Here is a 22327-nt window from a genome sequence, read left to right on the forward strand (position 1 = left end):
CTTTCCTCCCAGCTGCCAGATATTTCTATTCAGGAGTTACCCTCAGGAGCAGCAGCACATTTCCATGTTGGTCTGGCTTTTGTGTTTGTTCTGTAGTGAACACAGAGCCTCAAAGCTCGAGGCCTTACTTAATTCAAAATTTTGTATGGATGTGACTTTCTCTCCCATGACTCTGCTTTTTTACAGCACCCAAGTTCCACCACAGCAGTAAGAAAACAAATAATGGAATGCTTGTGATTACTTGAGATAAAAATTTCTTCTTGGGAGCAATGGAGCTCATTTCTGCAAAGGATTGAACAGAGCAGGGAATGAACTACCTGCTCCATTGAATCAGAGAGCACCAGACATCTGTGTTGATGGCCATGAGGGCTCCATGAAGCTGTTTTTAGTTCAGGAAAGAAGGGAGAATAGATCCTACTCTTTTTAACCTCTTTGTGAGGAGAGCAAAGCAAATACAAGTTTAGAAATAGGGAATCCCCTCAAACCTATCATTAATATTATTTATTATCCCCATAAACCATATTATTATGTGACTTAAACTGAGGATTCATCAGCTTCCTTGGGAAAGACAGAAGATGGGATATTCCACGTGCACCCACAAGAAATAGCCTTGTAAGGAAAAGGTATGTAGACCTTAGCAGAGGTCTGGAGGTTTTTTAATCCATGTGGAGGATGGAAAAAATCTCATTGTAATTAAGGTATTTCCGAGGATCTCTGTTATCAGTGGCAAATTCTTCTGCCTGCAAAGTGAGGTCTTGACCCTGGCGAGCCCCAGGGCTGCTTCTGTGGCGGTTTCTGGGTGCAGCTGGAGGAGCCAGAGATGGAAAAAGGGTTTTGTGGCCCAGCTCGGCGAGGCTCTTCCCCAAGGAGTGGAACAAACACATCAGCAACTGGTGACAGGCAAATAAAGTGCTCCAGACCTGGATGGCTGATGGGAAAATCTCTTTGGTGCCTTCTCAGAACACATCTGGAGTGGCAGAGCTGCTGCCAATCTGTCCTTCATCCCCCCATGCAATCCCCATGTCCCCAGAGCTTTGAGCAGCTTTTTCTTCCTGGAAAGGGAAGAAAAAATCATCCCACTTGGATTTTCCTCCCCATCACAGCCCAGCAAAGTGGATTTTTAGCATTCATCTCTCTTCGATGTATGCCCAGAGGAGGGAGGGAATTTGCTGCGTGTCTTTGCAGGACTTTTTGAGATGAGTTTTGAGAACTAAGGTTGTGCTGGTTCAGCCTGTGCTTGGGTTTCTCCACATCCCAGTGTCTCCCTAGAAATCTTTTGTCTGGGATTTCTTGCCTGACTGTGTGGAGCAGTCTCTCCCTGCTTTTCAGACTGATGGATGTATTGGTTGTTGCTTGTGGATCTTCTTCGGCATCATCTGCTTTCATTAGCATTTTTGAACAAAGGAATGAATCAGAATAAATCACAACTAATAGAAATATAGGAACAGATTATCATTTTGCAAAGCTGAACTCTCTCAGAGGAGATTACGTATTTAAATTGAACAAATACAACTTCATAAATAAACTAAATTAAACATCATCTAATTTTACTTTTGAAGCCAAGCAATTTTAATCCATACTCAGCTTCTTGTATAAATATTTCCCAACTCCGTTTTATTCTTTGAAGCATTCTTATTCATATTTAAAAACCAAAAATGTGCCAAATTGAACCACAGTTGTGTATACTGAATAAATGTAAAAGCTTGGGTGTATTACGTAATAATCTGAGAGTTGGCAGGAGGGAGTGATTGCATTTGTGAGTGTCCAAGTAGCGTAAAAATGCTTTTGCAGAACCTAATATTTGTCTCTAAAGCTCTCTGACGGATGGCGTGCCTGAAAAATCCTTTTCATAAATCCTTTCTGTATCGTTCAAAAGGAAGCAATAGATGATTAGAAATCTATATATTTCCCCAGGGATGATTGATGCAGAAGCTGTGGTGCTACAAGCACTGCCCAGCTGGTCTGGGTTGGGAGCAAATTCCTGCTCGTAGATGGAAGGGCTGTTTTACTGCAGGGCTAATTCTTAGAACTGGGAGCATTTCAAACCCCCCAAATATGTCACTGTGTGATTGGAAATACATTTTATCAATCTTCTTCTTAGACAAGAAGAGCCTTTTTTTTAAAAAAAATGCTGCAATAAGGTTGAAGAATTCTTGTTAAATGTTTCATATGGTGTTCACAAAGCTGAAATATAATTTCAGTCCAACAACCACAATCCAAAACCATTTTCCAGAAATGGGCTTAAATGCAGTTCTTTCTGCATGTTCATTCAATCATTGTGTGCAGTTTGCAGAACTGACCTGTCCAATGACTTCAGGGGCTGAAAATGGTTAACAGTGCTTTTCAAAAATACTTCATTTCTAAGTAAATTGGATGTAAAATTACCAAGAACTTGGTTTTAGTCAAATATTTTGATGCTAGGACAAAAGAAGAGAAATGAAATGAATCAGCATCTTTTCTCTGGTTTTAATATTAAGCCATTTATTTATGAAGTTTTTTTATATAACGATCAAAAAAAAATCTTACTGGTTAGATTTATTTTCATAACAAAATCACTTAAATGGGTAGTTGGGGTAAAAATTCCACTTTTCCTACCACACTTGGATTTTTCTGGGAATAGTTGAACGCAGCTTTTCCCAGTGGTTGAAGTATTGAGCAGGTTGAGCATTTTCTGTGGGTAGCAACAAGCGAGTGGAGCTTTGGGGTTGTAGATAAAGGAGTGTTTGGGGAAGGTGCAGGGACAAGAAGGTGATGCCCAGAGGTGGCAGGTGACCCTACTGGGCTGGGTTTGACAGCCCCTGGTGGCACAGCCCATGGCTGTGAGGTGAGGAAGATGAGGAAATGTAGGCTGCTGTTGTTTGTTCCATCTTCCATCACCAGCAAGAGCTCCTGGCTGGGAGTTTCAGCTCGTTGCAAACGGCAAAAAATGCTCCTGTTGGTTCTAAATGCAGGCAGGTCCAGCTGAAATCCAGGTAAATTGCCACTTCCCTAATGGAATAAAGGATAAAGGAAGGGTCCTGAGGATGGTGTGAGCACTGCTGCATTAGTGCTGCTCCACATTTTCAGGATGTCCTTGAGGAAGTTTGCGGGGATGGTGAGATGAGAGGAGGGATAATTTCATTAGAACGCAGCAAGGAGAGGTTCAGGAGCTGCACAAAGACATTTTGCAAGCGAAATATTCTAACAGTTCCTGTGTCTTGGAAATATCACGAATAATCAGGTACTTGTCCCCAAATTACGTGCTGGTGACAGGCATGAGCTCCTCAGGCTGGGGCCAGTGGGAGAGGTCAGCTGCAATGGGAAATGTCTAAAGAACATTAAATGAAAAAGATTTTCTGCAAATAGCACTTACTAGATTTTGATAATTCTTGCAAAGCAAAAATTTGGCATAAGAAGTTTGGTATTTTTTGGTCGTGCCTCTTCCTGCAGAGAAAGAAATGTGAGAGCATAATTTAATGTAAATTGTCAAAACAGTATTTTGACTCTTCTCCTGTGGACTGTAATCATTCCCATGCCACCAAACTCCTGGATGCATTCCAGTCTTTATCAACATACCTGTTTTTCAGGACATGATTAGATCCTATCCATCAACTGTCTGTTAGAAGAGATTTTTGCATATTCACACCTTCTAAACATTGCTTACAAATAAAAAAAGGCTGATAAATCACTGTATTTTTTAATAGACAAAACATAATCTGACCTTTAATGGTTTAGTCACTATAATCAATACATTTATAATTTAAAAATTATTCTTCTCCAACAGCTGTTTTTTACAGCATGACGAGGATTTGATATTTGAACAATCAAGGCATGGAAAGTGTGGTGCTGCCTAGGATTCAGACTGACATCTTGGTCTAGAACATGAAATACTATCTTATGTACAAAATGTTAATTATTTTATTAAAATCTGTATGCATGAATCATTCCCTGACACAAGGTAATGCACTTGCAACTCAAAATAACCTCATTTGAGCAAATGTTTCTAATCAAGGGGAAGTGGCCTGGTATGATGCTGTAGGATGGTTTGCCAGAGTAGTCCAAAGAATATTTTTAACTGCGTTTTTGGGGCTTGGTGAGGTTCCTGCAGGAATTCTGACACAGCCACTGGTGAGTGTGGTGCTGGGTGGGGTTGCCTGGTGCCTTTTCTGGGATCCTGTGGGTAAAACCCAGCAGAAGGGAGTGTCAGGAGCAGTGTCAGACTGCGATGGTGCCGTGGCCACGCTGGGAGCTGTGTGCCTGGAACTCCTGGTGCTGTGACTGAGAGCTGCCATCTGGAGATTGTTCTGGAGGGAAATATTTAATATGGAGCCTGGCACTGCCCATTTTCCCTGCTTGCTGCCCAGGGGGATGCAGCCCTGCTGGAGGGAGCCGTGCAGAGGGATGGGCACAGCCTGGATCCATGGGCTGTGAGGGACAGCAAGGCCAAGTGCCAGCTCCTGCACTGGGGTCACAGCAATCCCTGCAGCTCCAGGCTGGGGATGAGCAGCTGGAAAGGTGGGAAAGGGCCTGGGGGTGCTGGGAAGAGAGGCTGGACACCAGCCCAGGGCTGCCCAGCTGGGCAAGAGGCCACTGGCCCCTGGGCTGGGAATAGAGAGGCCACAGGAGCAGGGCAGGGATTGTCCCCTGGGCTGGGAATAGAGAGGCCACAGGAGCAGGGCAGGGATTGTCCCCTGGGCTGGGAATAGAGAGGCCACAGGAGCAGGGCAGGGATTGTCCCCTGGGCTGGGAATAGAGAGGCCACAGGAGCAGGGCAGGGATTGTCCCCTGTTCTGGCACCGCTGAGCCACCACCCCAAACCCTGGGGCACCTCTGGACCCTCACCAGAAGGACCTGGAGGGGCTGGAGCGTGTCCAGGGCAGGGAACGGAGCTGGGAAGGGGCTGGAGCAGCTGAGGGAGCTGGGAAAGGGCTCAGCCTGGAGCAAAGGAGGCTCAGGGGGAATTTCTGGCTCTGCACAGCTCCTGCCAGGAGGGGACAGCCGGGGAGTCGGGATCTGCTCCCAGGGAACAGCAACAGGAGGAGAGGGAACGGCCTCAGGCTGGGCCAGGGGAGGTTTAGACTGAACTGAAAAAAAATTAAAAAATCACTAAAAGAGTTTTCAAACATTGGGACATCTGCCCAGGGAAATGGTGGAGTCACCATTCCTGATCTTTTCCAAAAAGCATCTAGATGTGGCGCTTGGGGACATGGTTAGGTGGTGATAACTCTTGGATTTGGTGCTCTCCGAGGGCTTTTCCAACCTAAACAGTTCTATCCTGTTCTGGAGAAAATGTTCCCAAAGCTGAATAAAAGTGGAAGTCCTAATGATAAGCTGAGTCAGAATATTTTTCTTAAGAGATCCCATTGACCCTGTGGCTTCCCCAAAACCTTCCTTCGTTCTCAGATATCTCAGATTTTGAGCAGTAATATGTGCTACAAAGGAATAGATATCATTGACAGCACTTGGCAGTGTCCTACATAGTAATTAGGATCATGACCAGTAAATTAATCAGAGGTTAAAGACAAAACTCCCAAACCTAAATTTATTAGAATTGCTTATTTTTATATGAATTTTTAGTTAGCTCTATCTAAAGCATTTCACCCTTTATTTTCATGTGTCATTTACTGTTTGTTAGTCATGTTTTTTCAATCATATCTGTTTTCCAGAGTTTTAACCTAAATTATTTTTATTTAGCACCCATTATCTTTGTAGTGCAGCTACACTAAATGAGGCATCAGACATAGATGTGTTCAATGTATCTTGACAAAAATAGCCAAAATAATTCTGAGCGACAGATTTGCAGGTTATCCATAAAAAAAAATCCACATTAAAGAAACTGGATGCTGGAGAGAGAGGGAAACAACTCTATCTTTTAGGATTATCTCTAAATTAAAGAGGACCAGCACAGCTGGAGTTCATTTCATGTTCTTCCTAAAACCTCTCCTCATGTCTTTCACTGCTCATGGACTCCACTGCCTTTCATTGCAGCTTTTCCATGCTAATCATTAAAGTTTGTGCAGTGACTTGGTTTTGGGTGGCTGGGCCTGTTTGAATATTGTTACCAGCCCCACTCTGCTGGTTTGGAGAAGTTTTTGTGAGTGACACCTGCAGTCTGTATATTCAATAAATCCTGCCTGTAAACATCAGGAACAGACATCAGAAATAGGAAAGGGCTGGTTCTTGTGGGGTCAAGAACCCAGCAAAGATGGAATCAAACACAGAGGCTCCAGATTCTGGGTATGAGAGAGGGAATGAAGTGTTTGCCTAGGAAATAAATGGAAATAAATGGAAATAAATGGAAATAAGTGGAACCTCCATCCTGAGATGCACTGGGAATTCTTAGGAATTTCTGTTCTACTGAACACTTTTTTTCAGGTGCTGAAGGACTTCTTATGCTCATTTTGCCCTTTAAAGCAGTTGATTGAAACTCTATTTTTTTGGTAAAGTGGAACTGTGAGAAATAATTTGGATATGTTCTTAGAGCTTCTCACTTCTCTGCATGTGAAGATCTTCCAAAGCTCCACACAGAATCTGAAATCCATCCAAGACTTTTCATGTGTTTGCTCTTGGCTTTTACCCTTTTCTGAACATTTGGATATATATAATACATTTCTAGTAAAGACAAAAAAATTCTAATTACTTTTAAAACATACACGAGCTGGCTATGAGATACCTTTTAAAAGTTATTTCAATAGAATTTTCTGGACAAAAGAATATCATTACCACATGCATTTCAACTATGGAGGAAAACCTGTGGAAAACCAACCAGGCAAATAATAATGGACTTTTGGACTATTCTTCAGATGAGACATTTAATTTCATGCAAATTCAGACTACAGTATCTGTGCTTTAAGGATATAATTTATTACAGAAGTAGCAGATGAATCTTTTTCATTTCTTTGACCTTGATTTTATTTATGTTCTGCTTCAGTTTATTTAGACAGTTCTTAGGAGCTCAAGCAAAATGGTAATACATGTTCTTCCAGTGTCACATTTCATCTCATGTTTTACTTTTCTCTTTATTTTCCTTCCAGAAAAGTCTCTTTCTCATGCTTATGAAGTAGAAATTGAATTTTTAAAATATGGGACAGTTGTCAAAATCCAAGTTAATCCAAGTTTTGTATGGCCAATAGATGACAGAGAAAAGAGAAAACCCAGAATGTATGCTGGAGACAGAACTGGGAATTCTATAAACCTAATTTTAATATTTTTTTACCAACTATATATTTATGTAAGCAGATATTTTTGAAAATGAGAAGCATGGACAAGGACGGGCAATACCTTATGATGGTTTGAGCACACATAATTTATAAGAGAATATTGAATAACTGTGCTTGGCCAACTTTGAGCACTTTTTGCACTCTTAACATTCCCAAAATGCTTCTTGACTGTGTGTGTATTTATATTTATAAATATGTCTAAAAGCTTTGGGGTTTTCAAGGAGTGCTTTCTGAATTACCTGACCATCTTTGAGGTGTGAATGTTTTATGGGATGTTGATTTAAACATTAACCAGCTAAAATAGAACTAATTATTAAACAAAAGCTTGTTTGTGCCATTTTATATTTTTTTTTTAATAGACAGGAATGTAAAGAGAAGAATTTGTCCCAAATTGGCTTCAGTGCTGCCACCTGAACTTATTTTAGGGACTGGGGAGGAGAAGTTCAGGCCCAGGTGTTTCGCCATTTGGGTGCAGCAAGGCTGTCTTTGGGCAGGAGGGGCTTTCAAGGCAGCTTGCAAAGATTTTTGTGATGCAAACCTCTGAGAGACTCCCCAGAGAAGGACTTGTAGATGAAAATATGGTGATAAATTGTCATGCAGCTATTTGGAGTTTAAAACGGCTTTGAGAGAAGAGAGGGATTTTCTTAAGAAGGAGACTTTAAAAGGTCTTGGTGGTTTCTTCTCTCAGTTCCTACTTGGTGACAGCTGCTGCTCAGCAATTTTCTTCCTTTGTTTAGTCTTGATGAGCAATGATGTGGTTTTTTGGGTTGTTTTGTTGTGTTTTTTTGGTTTTTTTTTAAATTTTATTTATTTCTTTTGAGCATGAGCTGAAAACATTTGGTGCTTCTGAATGCCGTGAGAGTTGGTGGGGAAAGGAGCAGGTGATGCAGAGGGTTTGGTTGGGGTTCTGATATTGTAAATTTTTTCATTTTCTCAGATCACGTATATTCTCAGTGAAGGGTTAAAGGCTAATTGGGAAAATATATCATCACTAGGGATGTGTAAACCAGTCTGGAAAATTGAAACAAGATACAGACTGCTCCAAATTGCAGCTGAGCAGAATCTTGTCCATTGAAACCAAAGCTAAAGGAGCTGTTTGGCTTAAATTAACTTGCTGAAGCTCCATCCAGGGTTTGCCTGTTACCAATCACATTATTGTCTTTCAACTCATGAGAGAAGCATTCAGAACATTTCAATAGTAGTTCTGTTTCTTTTGTATTCTTTATCTGTGGTTTATTCTCAGTGTGCTGGTTTGACAGAGCTGGTACTGCTCATAAAGATGTGGCTAAACAAGTTGCTTTACAAGCAAAGCAGCTTCTGAAATTGCTTGGAAGAACCTCTGAGATACTTTTCCATCAGTATCTGTGCTAATGACTTGTGCTCCTTCTCATCAGGACCAGAAAGGGATTCAAATATTCAGGACAGTTGTCAGACCTAAATACTTGTGAGTCCCCTCCATGAACTTGGTTGTAACATGGAAATTAATTTGAGATTTGCCAGGGAAAGTGGGGATGGGCAGAGTTAGAAAATCCTGGGGAGAGCAGGTTGGGCTGCCAGGGAAAGGCTTCAGATCAAGGGATGGAGAAGGAAACTTGCTTTGTGAGCATAACCTCTAATTCTGCCAGCCTACTGATAATAAAACCCAAGCATTTTCCACAGTGAAATGTCAGCACTGTGTTGCAGAAAATCTCCTGGAATTCTCACAGACAGCCTGTGCTTGGCAGTGTTAAATGCAGAAGTGCTCAGTGCTTTCAGATCCATCTTCATTCCACGGATATCAGAGTGCGCTGGTTAAAAACGAGAAACATCCCAAACGATGCTAGTTATGCTAGGCCCCAAATAATTTAATTTAACTGTGCATTACTTCAGTTGTTACTGTATCAGCGAATAAAATAATCACTTATGAAACATTTTTGCAGCAGATGACCAAAATGTTTTATTGCTCAATACCAATCACTGGATTAGGAAAATGGATTACAGCTGTGAGTAATGAGTTCCTAAAGCCCCTGAATGATATGATTTCTGCAAATGTCTGCTTGATTTCATTAACCTTGAGCATTCAGAGAAATAACTGACTGCAACATTCTCCTGCACCTCCTATTTTGTACTGAATTTACTCTGTGTATTTATTGATATACAGGGGAGATCCAACTGGGAGTCACTTCAATGAATGGGCTTGGTTTGAATAACTGACAGGAAATAAAGAATTGCTGTATTGAGCATGGTGCAGTTCTGCTCAGACCTGTGCTTACAGCAAGTGAAGGGTGAGCTTGTAAAACAATAGCATGGAAAAATCAAAAGATTTTGTGTTTAGAGAGCCTTACTTAATATTTAAGACAATCCTTATATGATGTTTTCTGCCAACAATAACCTTTTTTAAGGTTTTGCCTGTAGGGATCTCTCACTCAGTGGAAGCTGAGCTCTGAAGTCAGGGTGCAGCTGCCATTGTGAAATGTTTGAATTAAGTCTCAGTGTATTCGCAGGAGTGTTTTATCCTCCTCCTGTGCACCTGTGGAGAGTTCACTGCTGAACTACTACAGAAAAATGTACTTTTCTCTGTCTAAAATAGCAAAAACACCAGTAATAAACTGTGAGTGAGGTGTAGTCCTCTTCTCCTCTGCCTGACCTAGAGGTTTGAAATGTTTTTCTCAGATTTGAGTGATAAATTATAACTTCAGTATTGGTCCAACTGAAAGACCAGTCCAGAAGGCATAAACTCTCTCTTTTAAGTCACATGGTGAAAAATATCCTGTCTGCAGGTGGAAAAGGAAAACCTTAGGAATAATAAGGTTGGTAATTAAGCTTGTTAAGAGTGATAGTTTGAGGGAATTGTTTTGAGGGGTAAATGATTTGCAGGAGTAGCTGCATTGGTATAGAACTGTAAAACTCTTCACACACCTTTCTGCTGTGGGGTATTCGCCTTTCAAAATGCTTTTGCTGAATAGATGGAGCATCACAGTGCTGAAAATAGGCCTTTAGGGGCTGGTAACTCACAAAATCGCTCATGGAAAGACTTGCCATGGGTACCTTGCCTTTGGACCAGCCTGCTGCTGCTGCTGTGCTCATTGTAAGGTCAGGGGGAGGGCAGCCATGGACAGCGTGGTTTGAACTGAAGGCTGATTTTCTGTGCATTTAGCATCTTCCCTGACTGTGTAAATGGGAGGCTGCAGCTCTGTTTAGCAGGAAAATTCCCCATCCTTGTGCCAGCACATCTCTCTCCTCTGGAACTCGCTGTGTGCATCCAGTGTGTCCCACCTGTGGGTGCAGCAATTCCAGGGGAACTGGACTCCCCGAGGGATGGGCAAACCCTGGCAGCTCAGCTCCTGCAGCCTCTTCTGAGCAAGGATCCTGGACTTCTGTGCAGAATTCACTGAAAACTGCTCATCAAGTCATTCAGGGCAGAAATGGGTGCTGGACAGCAGCATAAGGAGTGCAGAAGATGCATGGGTTTGAGGAGTGTAAATTACACCCCCCAAGATATGGATTGAAGGGATTCCTGTGGAGATCAGCACTGCAGACACAGCTGCTCCCTCTCCACCTTGCTGCCTCATCCCCTGGTTCCTGCCTCTCCCAGCAGCTGTGATGAAGACATCAAATTATCCCACGTTTGCTTCAGGGTTTACCAAATTTTTTCTCTTTAGAGACCTTGTCCTAAACACAAACCCCATTCTCGTTTGTGGGCTTCCATCCCTGACTCCTGAGGTTTGCTTTTGGCCTGGATTGATCCCGAATCTTTGTGGTGCTGCCAGTCAGATTTTTGTGCAGCTGAGGGGGAAAGACAGGGGAGGAGTCTTTGAAAACCTCACAACTTTGTGTGAGAAACCTGGCTGGAGGGAAATAGGATCTTTCTGATGTCTTGCTTTGTGCAACAGCTGACCTAAAGTCAGCACAGGCTGGGAAATGGATGTCCTGCTCCTGCCTATTGATTTTCTTGGGAATGTTCTTCCATTTGTGCCCTTTCTCCACGGTTCCATTTTGTGGTGTGTGTTTGAAAGGTTTCAGCTAACTCCTGACAAGACGATGTATTATTTTTCTGTGTAGTTGGCTAAATTCCCTTCCCAACTTATTTTCTGAGCTTCTGCCTCAAATCAGACATTGCTATTTCCAAATTTCAGCCCAGATTGCCTGGTGGTAATGAAATTAAAATTTAAAAACTTTTAGGATCTGTTGTCGATATTTTATTAAAGAGACTAAAAATACACAATGAACTCCATGCAGATTTTAGGTAGAGAAGGGGGCTAAAGAGATTTTATTGGGCTGCCACCAGACTGGGTTTAAATTCTGTCCTTTTCTGATTGCAAACAAAGGTCAAAGTGGCAGCAGGAGAGACAGTGAAAATAAATAAAGCTGTGACCTGTCTGCCCATCCAAAGCTGTTGGATCTCAGCTGTTCAGAGACCAATATTTTTAAAGCATTCAGCAACAGAATTGTTTGCCAGATCACCGTGATTGGATTGGGATTTGCTGACCTTTCCCTCCTAAACACTCTCTGCTGCCTTTGCAGGCTTATTGGTGGAATGTTTTTGCAAAGACTGGTGTTATTTATGAGGGTTGGTACAGGTTTCAGTCTTCAGATCTGTTTTCTCCTGAGGGATTTCTGTTCTCTTCTTAAATGATTTCTCAAGTGAGGATTTCCTGGTGGAGGAGCAGCAGCCATGACATAACTTTGTACTGTGGTTACTTTTCTGCACCTATGGATAAGTAATGCTAGGTTTAAGTAGGTGGTGTAACACTTGTGTTTAACTTCTTTTGGCTTCTAACTGTAATAGTCTGGGTTTAGCCATGGTTTCAACTTCAATTTTTCCAGAATACATTTTAATTTTATTTGGTTGGTTTGGTTGGTTTGATCAGCTTTTTCTTTTTTTTTCCCCCCCCTCTTCTCTGAATGGAAATATCATCACAGCCTTCATACAGGAGATGAATCCCAGAATGATTTGGATTGGGAGGGACTTTAAAGCTCATCCTATTCCACCCCCTGCCATGGCAGGGACACCTTCCACTGCCCCAGGTGGCTCCAAGCCCCCTCCAACCTGACCTTGGGCACTTCCAGGGGCATCCACAGCTTCTCTGGGAACTCTGTGCCAGGGCCTCACCTCCCTCACAGGGAACAATTCCTTCCCAATATTCAACAAAACATTCCCTCTTTCAGTTTAAAACCATTGCCCCTTGTCCTGTTGCTACAGGACTTGGTAAAAGATCACTCTCTTGTAAACCATGTTTTTATACTGAAAGGTCACAGCTGGGCCTTCCTGGACTCAGAACAAGCTGCTGCTTTGATGTGTAGCAGTATTATTGACAGGAAAAAAACCCCAAACACCTTGAATTTAAGAAATGGATCCAGCCACACTGCAGTGCAGGGGAGTGCAGAGATCAGGGTGGTTTTTCACCCATCAGTGAGCCCCATGTGGATGTTGCAAAGTACCCAAACACTGTGAGAGAAGTGTAGTGAGTCTGTTTGCTTGTTCTTTCAGTAAATCCACCTCTCTGAGTAGTGGCTACAATTCCTTGAAGTGTCTGTGGCTACAATTTCCCTGCAATAATAAACAACGGTGCCTGAATGGCTTTTTCAGCCAGAGAGAAGATCTATTATTGTGCCTTCATTTTCATATTAGCAAGGCCCTTTCAAAGGAGCATCAAAGCTCAATGCTGGGCTTAAGTTACAGAAATAGATACAAAATCTATGTTTTATATTTCTTCCTGCAAGAACTCACTCAATGGTGAACACCTGGAAGGAATTTTTAAATCAATTCCTTAAAACAAAGCTGAAAAGGGATGTGGGCAGTGGAGGGGCAGCTCTGGGTCTGTCTGCATGTCCCAGCCCTATTACATAAAGCAGGTCTAAGCTGCTAGGGATGCTTAGTACAGCCTAAACTGGATAAACAGGATGTAGTAAACAGATTACAGCAGTGTTTATTGGGAATTCCTTCTGATGTGGGAAGGGACCAATAATGGTGTGTAAGGAGGGGAAAATGAAGAGGTGCTGTGCTGGTGAACAGTTTTCGAGTTAACTGAGCAGTAACTGCAAAGATTCCTCTGAGGAGAAGACAAAACCAGCCAGCTTGGCTTAAGTAGGATGGAGATAAACAGGCCCTGGGTTTGGAAGGTATGTTCTGAGCACTGGGGATTAAGTGGACTTGGCAGTTCCTTTGAGCTTGCCATTGATATTGCAGTGAGCTTTAAATAGCTGATTCCAGCTCCTCGGTGCCCCCAGGGTCACACTGCAGGCAGGGACAGGCCCCAGGTGACACTGAAAATCTGTCAGCTCATCCTGACTCACTCCAAGAGCTGCTCCTGAGGAGGAGGAGGAGGAGGAGGGATTGCACCATCCCCAGAAGCTCACCATGGCTCTGGAGATGTGGATTGGGTTAGCTGGAAGGTGCCACAGCAGAAGGGACAGAGGTGTGAGGAGCAGGTGACCAGGACACCCAGCCCTGTGTCACGGCAGGGACCTCCCCTGTCACCCTGTGTGCGACAGGGACACTTCTGAACAGCAGGGACAGCTTTCTGCTTCAGCCTTTCACCATGTCCTTCCAGAGCAGCCAGGGAAATTTCATTTCCTGCAGCCAGAACGTGATGGGCAGCAGCCTCTGTCTGAGAAAGGCCAGCTGAGCTCTGGAAAAGAGAAGCAGAACTGGCCTGGAACCTACAGAGTTTAAAAAGAGATAAAACCCATCATGTTTGTCCTACTTCAACAACATCCAAGACCCAGACTGGTGTTTCTGCAGTGAGATCCTCGATGTGAGGACGTGCTGATCAGAACACTCTTCTGATCAAGAAGATCTTCATTGTTCATCAAGAAGATCTTCATTGTTCATCAAGAAGATTTTAATTTTTCATCAAGAAGATCTTCATTGTTCATCAAGAAGATGGGCAGAAGCAACCAGGAAAGAGAAATACCAGAGAAATATTTTAAACCAGATCAAATAAATGTAAAATGATTTCAGTTAATGGTGAGAACAAATTTCGATGAGAATAACTGTTCTCAAAAATCTTGGAGCTTAGGGTGAGCCCAGCATTTTTATTCTGAAGCAAATTCAGATCATTGCTGTTATTCAGGAATAGTAATTTTGGGAAATTAAATTTGGATCATCCCAGTGTGGCAAGAAGAGGAGCTCTGAAGGTCTGTGCTCTCAAGGTAAGGACCAACAGTGACTTAGATGGAAATGCAGGAGAATTCCAAGAGAATTCCACTTCCTGGGCTGTCTATTCATCAAATAAATATTGTCACCTTGTTTCTCATCAGTTTTCAGGGAATACATTGATTTTGTAATCTGAATTATTATCCTATTTCTAAAAGCTAAGTGGCCATGTGTTTACAATGCTGTAACCTGTTCATAATACTGCTGAGGGATGCAATAAAGACCACAAGAATATTTTTCCTGCTGTGAGTAACTCTGGAGTAGCTGGCTGTCAACATTTCTACATTTTAAATGGGCCACTGGAATTCATTTTACAACTATTTTGTTGTTTAAGGAGGATCTTGTGCCAGTTCTGAAGAAACCCCAAGCCAAGCAGGCCCATACTCCCCCACAACTTTGGAATCAAAGTGGTCTGGGAAAGTGAATCTACTCTTTTCCCAAAGAGGCTGACTTGGGGATCTGATTTTCTAATGTCTGATTTGACCCATATTAAAAAGTCAGTTTTAAACTGGAAAAAAAGAACTTGAAGTCAGCCTCTGGAACAACTCCCTTCAACTTCTCTTGCCAAAAATTCCAGTGAGCATCTTCACTGGTTTTAAGTTTGCAATGGAAACAATTTGTGAAGTTCAGGATGTTATGTAATTTAACCCCAGCAAAGTGTAGTTTTTCTGACTGCAAAGGCAGTGTTTTCACAGTTCCTGACAGAGTCTAACCAAAACCTAAATGGGAATAAATAGTTATTTGAACCCAGAATTTCCATGTTTCCCGTGGGTGTGGTCGAGGGGGTACAAATGGTGACTGTGCTATTTAATCTTTCTTTAGATAATTTGTCACACTACCAGTTTTTCAAAGAACACTTTTATTTTCCTGAAAAATGCAGCTGTGCTATAACCTGGCACCTCAAGAGCACCCAAAGTTTTCTTCAGCCAGAACTTCCAGATGGTCAAATTCATGATTTTTTGTGCTACAGTGGGAGGTGACAGTTTCACCTTTGCTGTCTCCTTTCTTCCTGGCAGTATAGAATAAGAAGGGTCAAATATGGCAATTTTCTGGTTTTTTGAGCAGCGTAGGCACAAGTCTGGTGTTGGAAAAAACTCCTGTGATATTGGCACGTGTCAGTAAGGAGTGAACTGTTTGAATTTCAGCTCTGCCGTCAAAGCTGGGGCGTGAACGTTCCCACTTTGCTGAGGGTGCAACACTTTGGGTTTGTTTTTCTTCTAAATCAGGAGCAAATTGCTGGTCCAGAGCCCAAGTAAGAAATCGAGAATCCTCTGAGCAGACCCAGAAATTTGTCCCATGACCAGCGTAACCAAATCTCAAGTCATGTGTTGGGATATTTTTTTGGTGTTGTTTTAGTGAAGATTATTTTTGCCCTGACACACCCAAGAGTTTGAAAAGTTAAGTTTTTCTATCCTGGGGTAACCATAGGAAATTGCAGCACGTTTTAAACCTGTTTCTCTGTTCTAAAATGCTCTTTCAATGAAGCAAAATCCATCCTGATCCTTGGAATTGTGCAGAGGGTTCTTTGGGGCCATCCTAAGAGAATTTTGGTCATTTTGTCTCTGTGGAAGTGATACAGACCAGGATGAATGAGCCTGAACTGCTTCTCACTTTGAGACTATGATTCAAACAGAAAAATAGATTTAGAAATAGGTTTTCTTGTTCTGTAGCACCTTTCCTTATTTTTGTCCTTTTTTTGTGCATAAGAGTCAATAGAAAAAAAACATTAGTAGAGTTCACTGCTGCTTGCAGAAGTTTTCCTTATCAAAGTCACCCATAGTATTTTATTTATAAAGTTTAAGACATTTACAGATGTTTTATGTTTGAGCATTCTTGGTAATGTTGAAGCTTCTACTTTTCAGTATGACTTTCCATTGTCCAAACTAAATGTAGCACTTCAATTTTTTTGACAACTTAAGCTGTTCTAAAAACCATTTTCACAAAAGTATAAAATGCTGGGTGAAAAGTGAAGGCAATTTTTGATGATTGCTAGCTTGGATTTTTGTAATGTTTTAATGCTTTGTAAGTATCAACATTTTTCTCTTTCTACTGGAAACAGATTATTTTGAGATTTTCAAGATTATTTTAAAATCACAGTGGTCAGCATTTTATTTCCTAATTCTGGATTTATTTTTTTTTTTTTGGCAACCGATACAAACAGATTAAATTTAATCTGGGGTGGATAAATAGAAGCAAAATAAACTGTATTATTATTATTATTATTATTATTATTATTATTATTATTATTATTATTATTAACATATTGAATTTTTAATATGGAATGATTGGTTTCACATTAATCTCAAATCTCAACAACAAATGGTTGTCTTGAGCATTTCTGAATTCCACCTGGTGAAGTGAAAATGAACTCATTTGTTCAGAATGCAGCTACTGAAATCTTATTACACACCCTGCTTGTTCCTGAGCCCCAGCGGGGTGGGAATTGCTGCCAGAAGGGATTGGGGGGGGTTTACAGTGGTTTTTCATCTTCAGACAGAGTCAGTCTGAAATGGGCAGTGACTTTCCTTTGCACTGTTCCATCTTTAGGAGGACTAATGTTTTAATTCTCTATTTATATATATATTAATATTTACGCCTTCTGTTCTTCTGGACCAATAAAATTCCAATTTTCAAGCTGCTGAGTGGCTCCCATCTTCCAGCTGAATGGTTGGATGCAAGATTAGAGACTGGCAAGGAATGAAAAATCCATCTCTCCTCCCCCTGCTTTGCATTAATGTGTCACTGGGGCACGATATCATCCCCCAATCCATTCCCTCGTTCTCAGCTCACTTCTTGTTTACAAGGAATCGTTTGCAAAGTGGCTCTGGAGAAATATTCTGGGATTTCAGCATTTGTGGCACAGGGATGAAGCAGTGCCTGGATGCCTGTTTGTCCGTGTGAAATGTTCATCAGTTTAGGAAGCAGTGCCTGTATCACTGTGTGCTTTTGTGACCTGAGAGGTTTGGGGAAAGGGCAAATTGTCTGTTCCTTTGTGTTCCTGCATCAGCTTCAGAAAAAGCTTTGTGTGTGTGTGTGTGTGTGTGTTTTAGTGGTCTGGAAGGAGGATTCTGCAGGTTCCATTTCATTTTAGAAAGTGCTTTGCCCTGATGGGGGTTATGCAAGAGGCTTTTATTCCGTCTCCAGGAATTCAGCGAAGCAGTCTGTGAAGGCAGAGTGGTCTTTGGGATCTCTGTAGCTCTTGGTGCTCTGAGGAAAAAAAAGAGAGACATTTTTTATTGGGGTAACTTTTATTTAATGATTTTAGTGACTTTCAGAGAAGCACAATGATTTATTAACCGGCAGTCACCCTCAATCTCTAAAATATAAAGTCCCCACAATAGGGACACTCAGATGTTGGTTTTACCTGATCTGGTACCTGAGGACAAAACTTCCATGCAGAGACTGGTGAGAGCTGGGGCTGTGCTGCCCTTGCCAAAGGCTGAGCAGCCTTTGTCTCCCTGGGCAATTAAATATCAATATTTTGAACTGAACCACTGGACCACTCAGATAACTGGGAAACACTTTCCTAGAAATGACATGTGTTAAGGGCTGTGATTACCAGCGCCAAAACCAGCTGAAAATTCTCTTTTGCTGAATGATTCATTAAAAATTAGCCTTAGCTTTTGCATTCTGTGTGTGTGTGTGTTTTTTTTTTTTTCTTGTATTAAAAAGAGCAGGATTTCTGTCTTATCATGGAACTGGCCCTTCATCCCCAAAGCAGAGCAGGTATCAAAGGATGCAGGGTCTTTTCCACACTGATTTAACTGCATAATTGGGCAGTCAGTAGCTGTGGGTGAGGTTTTGTGGGAGATGTTTGGTTGCCACTCTGTGCTCCTGAGCTCGTGGGCTTTGGGAGCCGCGTGGCTGCTGCACCTGGGAGAGCTCCAAGAGGAAGCTGAGAGCTTCCAGGAGCTGCAGCTGCTCTGGAAATGTGCTGTCCTCCCTGATCCGTGCTGCTCTGGCACAGGATGTTTGCTGTCAGGTGTTGGGGTGGCTCTGGTTATTCCGTGTTCAGCCCTCCTGAGCCCCGCTCGTGTTTGGATAACGGGAATGGAGCCTCACTCTGCATTTCCTGCTGCACAAATCCTTATGGAAATCCATATGGATATGGAATATCCTGCACTGGAAGGGACCCACAGGGATCACTGAGTCCAGGACATCCCAATAATCCCACGCTGTGCCTCGGAGCATTGTCCAACGTGTGCATGTGGTGCTGGATCTGCAGCTGGGATCAGAGCATGGCAGCTTTAACACAAAGATTATGGGAAATTCCCACTGAATTCTGTCTGGGAAAGGTTTGTTATCTGGGATTAGTCGTCCTTCTGAAACGGGATGAGGGTATTTTTAAAGCAGTGTTTGTGTTTTGGTCAAACATTTGGGACATGCTTATTATAGTTTGTATATTTTCATAATTATGGAAAAAGCATGGTGGGGGATGGATTGGGACTGTGAGAACACTCCCAAAAGTGCACAAATGCAATCTTTAAATCCTGTTCTCTTGCTGTAGGAGATGTAACACAGCATGGGATTAAATGATAACTTTACTGAGGTTGAAAGGGGTTTTCCAGCTTGGGCTTCTGCTGTTCTACCTTCCTTAAAAAGGGGATGAATTGCTTTAAAAGACTGGTTCTTCTGAAAAAAAGCCAATAACTTTTCCAGAGCATTAGAAAATAGAAGACACTTACTTTCAAAACTTTCTTCTTAATCAAGAACTTTGTTTTTATATTGCAGAAATGTTTGTTATGACAGATGCATTTGGATGAATTTATGTTATTAACATTACTTGAGGAAATGTTTGATGGGACACAAACCAAACAGTGGCACACTGGACAAGAGCACAGATAACAGGAATGTGTGCAGATTGATAAAATATAACAAGAGAGTGCTGGGTCAAATTTTGGGTTGATGCATCTTTAAAAGTCAGTGGAGCAAAATAGTTTTATTTTGCTTATTCACCTCAGGTTATGGCAAAACAAAACCCTTCTCCCCTGTGTTCCTGTAACACATCCCAGAATGGTTTGGCTTGGAAGGGACCTTAAAGCTCATCCACTGCCACCCCCTGCCACGGGGCTTTGGAGCTGTCATTCATGATGTGAAATATATTCAACCATACAAATGTGGGGTTGTAACATCTGTATTTGTACATGAGTTTGTATCACAGCGATGGTCAGCGCTCTGGGACGGGTTTGTGCAGTTGTCTCCAAAGTCTGGAGATGCCAGGGCTGCCTTGCACTCCTCACTCCCCTTTGGGGAGAAAAATGTGACACCCTCATAAAATATCAGTGCTCAGTTCCCCCCTGTGTGTCTGAAACAGCACAAAAATCTCTGCACTTGGGGCTGCTTTTACCTTTCTGAGGTGAGGCTGAGTTTCCACACGTGGATTTTGGAGCTGATGGTCCAGGGGAGCTGGTGGAATGCTGGGGTCCAGCAGGCACTGGGTGACTCTGGGGTGAGAGTTCTGAGCAGCACACGGGGTCCCCAGCTCAGAGCTGTGGTCAGAATTCAGAGTTTTTACACCTTTTGTCAGAATTTGCATCTCTTACACCTTTTGCAGCCCTGCTTCCATAGAATGGGTGCAATCAGAATTGCTCCAGAGATGCAAAGGTCTGATGTAAAGGTCACCCCTGAAACTGTAATGGATACGATTGTATTGATTGGATCAAGCCCACTTTTTGTTGGTTTTTTTTTAAATTTCAGACTTTTGGTAGACAGTTTTTGTTTAAAAACAGTACTTTATTTTAAATGAGCTGTTGTATTCCTGAATTTGAAATGACATTGCTAAATTTATGGAAAAACAGGTAAAAGTAGGCCTAGTTTTTCTATTACCCTCTTCCATTTCATTGTTTCCCAACATTGTTACCTAACTTGTTCTTCAGCCTCACACATAAATTCCATCATTTCCAGTCCTCCTTATTCATTCCTTGAAATTCCACTCTCTCCTTTAGCCTTGTGCCCGTGCCTTGATAAAATGATTTGATACAGATTTCTTTTATCTTATCTTACATATAACTCTCTAAAAAATTAAAATCTGGTTTTACTGTTAAGAGATTTCCTAAAAACTACCCGGTTAAGAAGCAATATTTTATCTGTTTGCAGAGTTATCTAGGTCAGAAAGTTACATTTATGTACAGGAAAATGTATATATATCTGCCTAAAGAAGAAAATTATATAATAGATATTATATATAGGTATAGATGAAGATGAAGATAACATTCAGCTACTCTGAGCTTCATGCAAATTTTAGAGCAGTGGCAAAAGTGACTTTTCCAAAGCAATATCCTGGACTAGTCTCGAATGTCCTCTTCCCATGCTGTGAACCAAACTTCTTTCCTTTGGTTTCTGTAATTTTTAAACACTCCCCACACCAATCAACTTGTTTTTTTTCCCTCTGTAAATTTAAACAAAACAACTTCAGAGTTATTCAGAATGGAAAGTATCATGAAGGTAAGGGAAATAAATTCCTTTAATTTTAAATTGAGCCTGCTGGTTGGGAAGGGCGGCTCGTGAACATTTACCCTGTGGAAAACAGGAATGACACAAAAAGTGTTTATTTGTGTCAATGCTGGAGCAGAACCTGCTTTGGAGTGATTTTTACCTTCTGCCCATGTGAGAGCAGCCCCTCCCCATGCCAGCTCCAGGCACTCATTATTCCCAGGGAGGGACAGGGTGGAATTTTTGGCCGTGCCAGGTGTGTTCCTGCAGGTCACGGTGCCACTGAGGCTCTGCAGAGCTGTGCCAGGCATTGCTGGGGCACTTCTTGCCCGCTGCACAATGTGTGCAAAGCCTTCATAAATCACAGCTGCTCCTCGCTGGGGCAGGGGGGAAGGAGCTGGGCAGCCCTGGCAGCTTCCTGGGATCTTCATGTGGGATGTCAGAGCCTGGGCTGCAGGGCAGGGAGCCCTCAGATGGAACTGGGAGTTTATTTCAGGACAGATGGGTGTAAAATACCTGCAGGACACCGGGGAGAAATGAGCTGAAGGTGTTTAATTGTGCCCTAGCAGAGGCAGAGTGGCTCCAGCATTTGGGATTTACAGCAATCTGAAACCCAGCAGCTCAGCACGGTTTCAGTGCTTTCTTTCTCAGACTCTTGCTTAGACCTGGAATATGAATAAAAATTATTTTTAAATGCATAACAAATAGATCTTTATAATCTTTATCTCTTCCACTTAAGAACTGAGTCCTCTCACCAACAGCAATTGCTTCTCAGTGCTTAAGAAAAAGATTTTGTAGAGGTTGCACAGGAGGTTTCCTGTTAGGGTATAATTTGGTTTTATCTTGAGACATTTGCATGCCACAAATGTACTTTTCTAACAGTTTAATGGCATATTTTATTCCTGCAACATTTTTAGATTTCTTAATTACCTAGGTTTTAACCACTTATTTTAATAGTTGTGTGAAACCATCTCGAATATTTTTGGAGTCTCTTTTTACAGTCCCAAAATTTAAAGATCTGGGACTGTTGGTTTCTTCACCTGGAGGGTCTGTACATTGAAATACTCTTTTAAAATTATGTCCAGTCAAACGTGCATTAACCCACAGACTTTGATTTTCTCAGGTAAGTCTGACAGAGTTTATTTTTAAATACCACAGTATAATTCTTCCAGACTCTGTTAAAAGTTCTTATACTTTTATAGGAGAAAATGTTACTCTTTACAGATACAAAGACTTGTAATTTAAAGGAATCAGAAGTTAGATTCCATAATGTGTCAGTGATAAACATAATTTCCACTATTAAGAAATAATAACATTTCCTGAGAGAATGAGACAATAGTTAAAAAAGCAGCACTGAACTTTCTTACTTTTGGATATTTTATCATTAATTTCTTTTTCTAATGACAATTCTGTCTTTTACTGATGGGAGAAAATGTTTACCTGTGAGAAAGTGCCTGAGGTTAATAACAGTAATAGTAATAGTAACAGTAATAGTAATAATAATAACTACTTAGTGTGTGTACATTTATCTTCCATAAAAAATATTGGTTTGTTTTGT

At 41.6% G+C, this 22327-nt stretch overlaps 1 protein-coding gene across 5 annotated transcripts in view; it reads left to right on the plus strand.

Annotated features, from left to right (window-relative positions):
- The window catches only part of ATP2B2 (ATPase plasma membrane Ca2+ transporting 2), a 398648-nt gene that overhangs the window by 184234 nt on the left and 192087 nt on the right, over positions 1 to 22327 (plus strand). Inside the window, exon 1 of one of the 5 annotated variants that reach the window (XM_058845508.1) lies at positions 20740 to 20781. The exons of the other annotated variants lie outside the window; for them this stretch is intronic. The gene's annotated coding sequence lies outside the window, so the exon portion shown is untranslated. Of the gene's footprint in view, positions 1 to 20739; positions 20782 to 22327 lie in introns of those variants that run through there. 5 annotated transcript variants of the gene reach the window in all.

The sequence above is a fragment of the Poecile atricapillus genome, chromosome 9, assembly GCF_030490865.1.
Source record: "Poecile atricapillus isolate bPoeAtr1 chromosome 9, bPoeAtr1.hap1, whole genome shotgun sequence".
In the NCBI taxonomy this organism is placed as follows: domain Eukaryota; kingdom Metazoa; phylum Chordata; class Aves; order Passeriformes; family Paridae; genus Poecile; species Poecile atricapillus.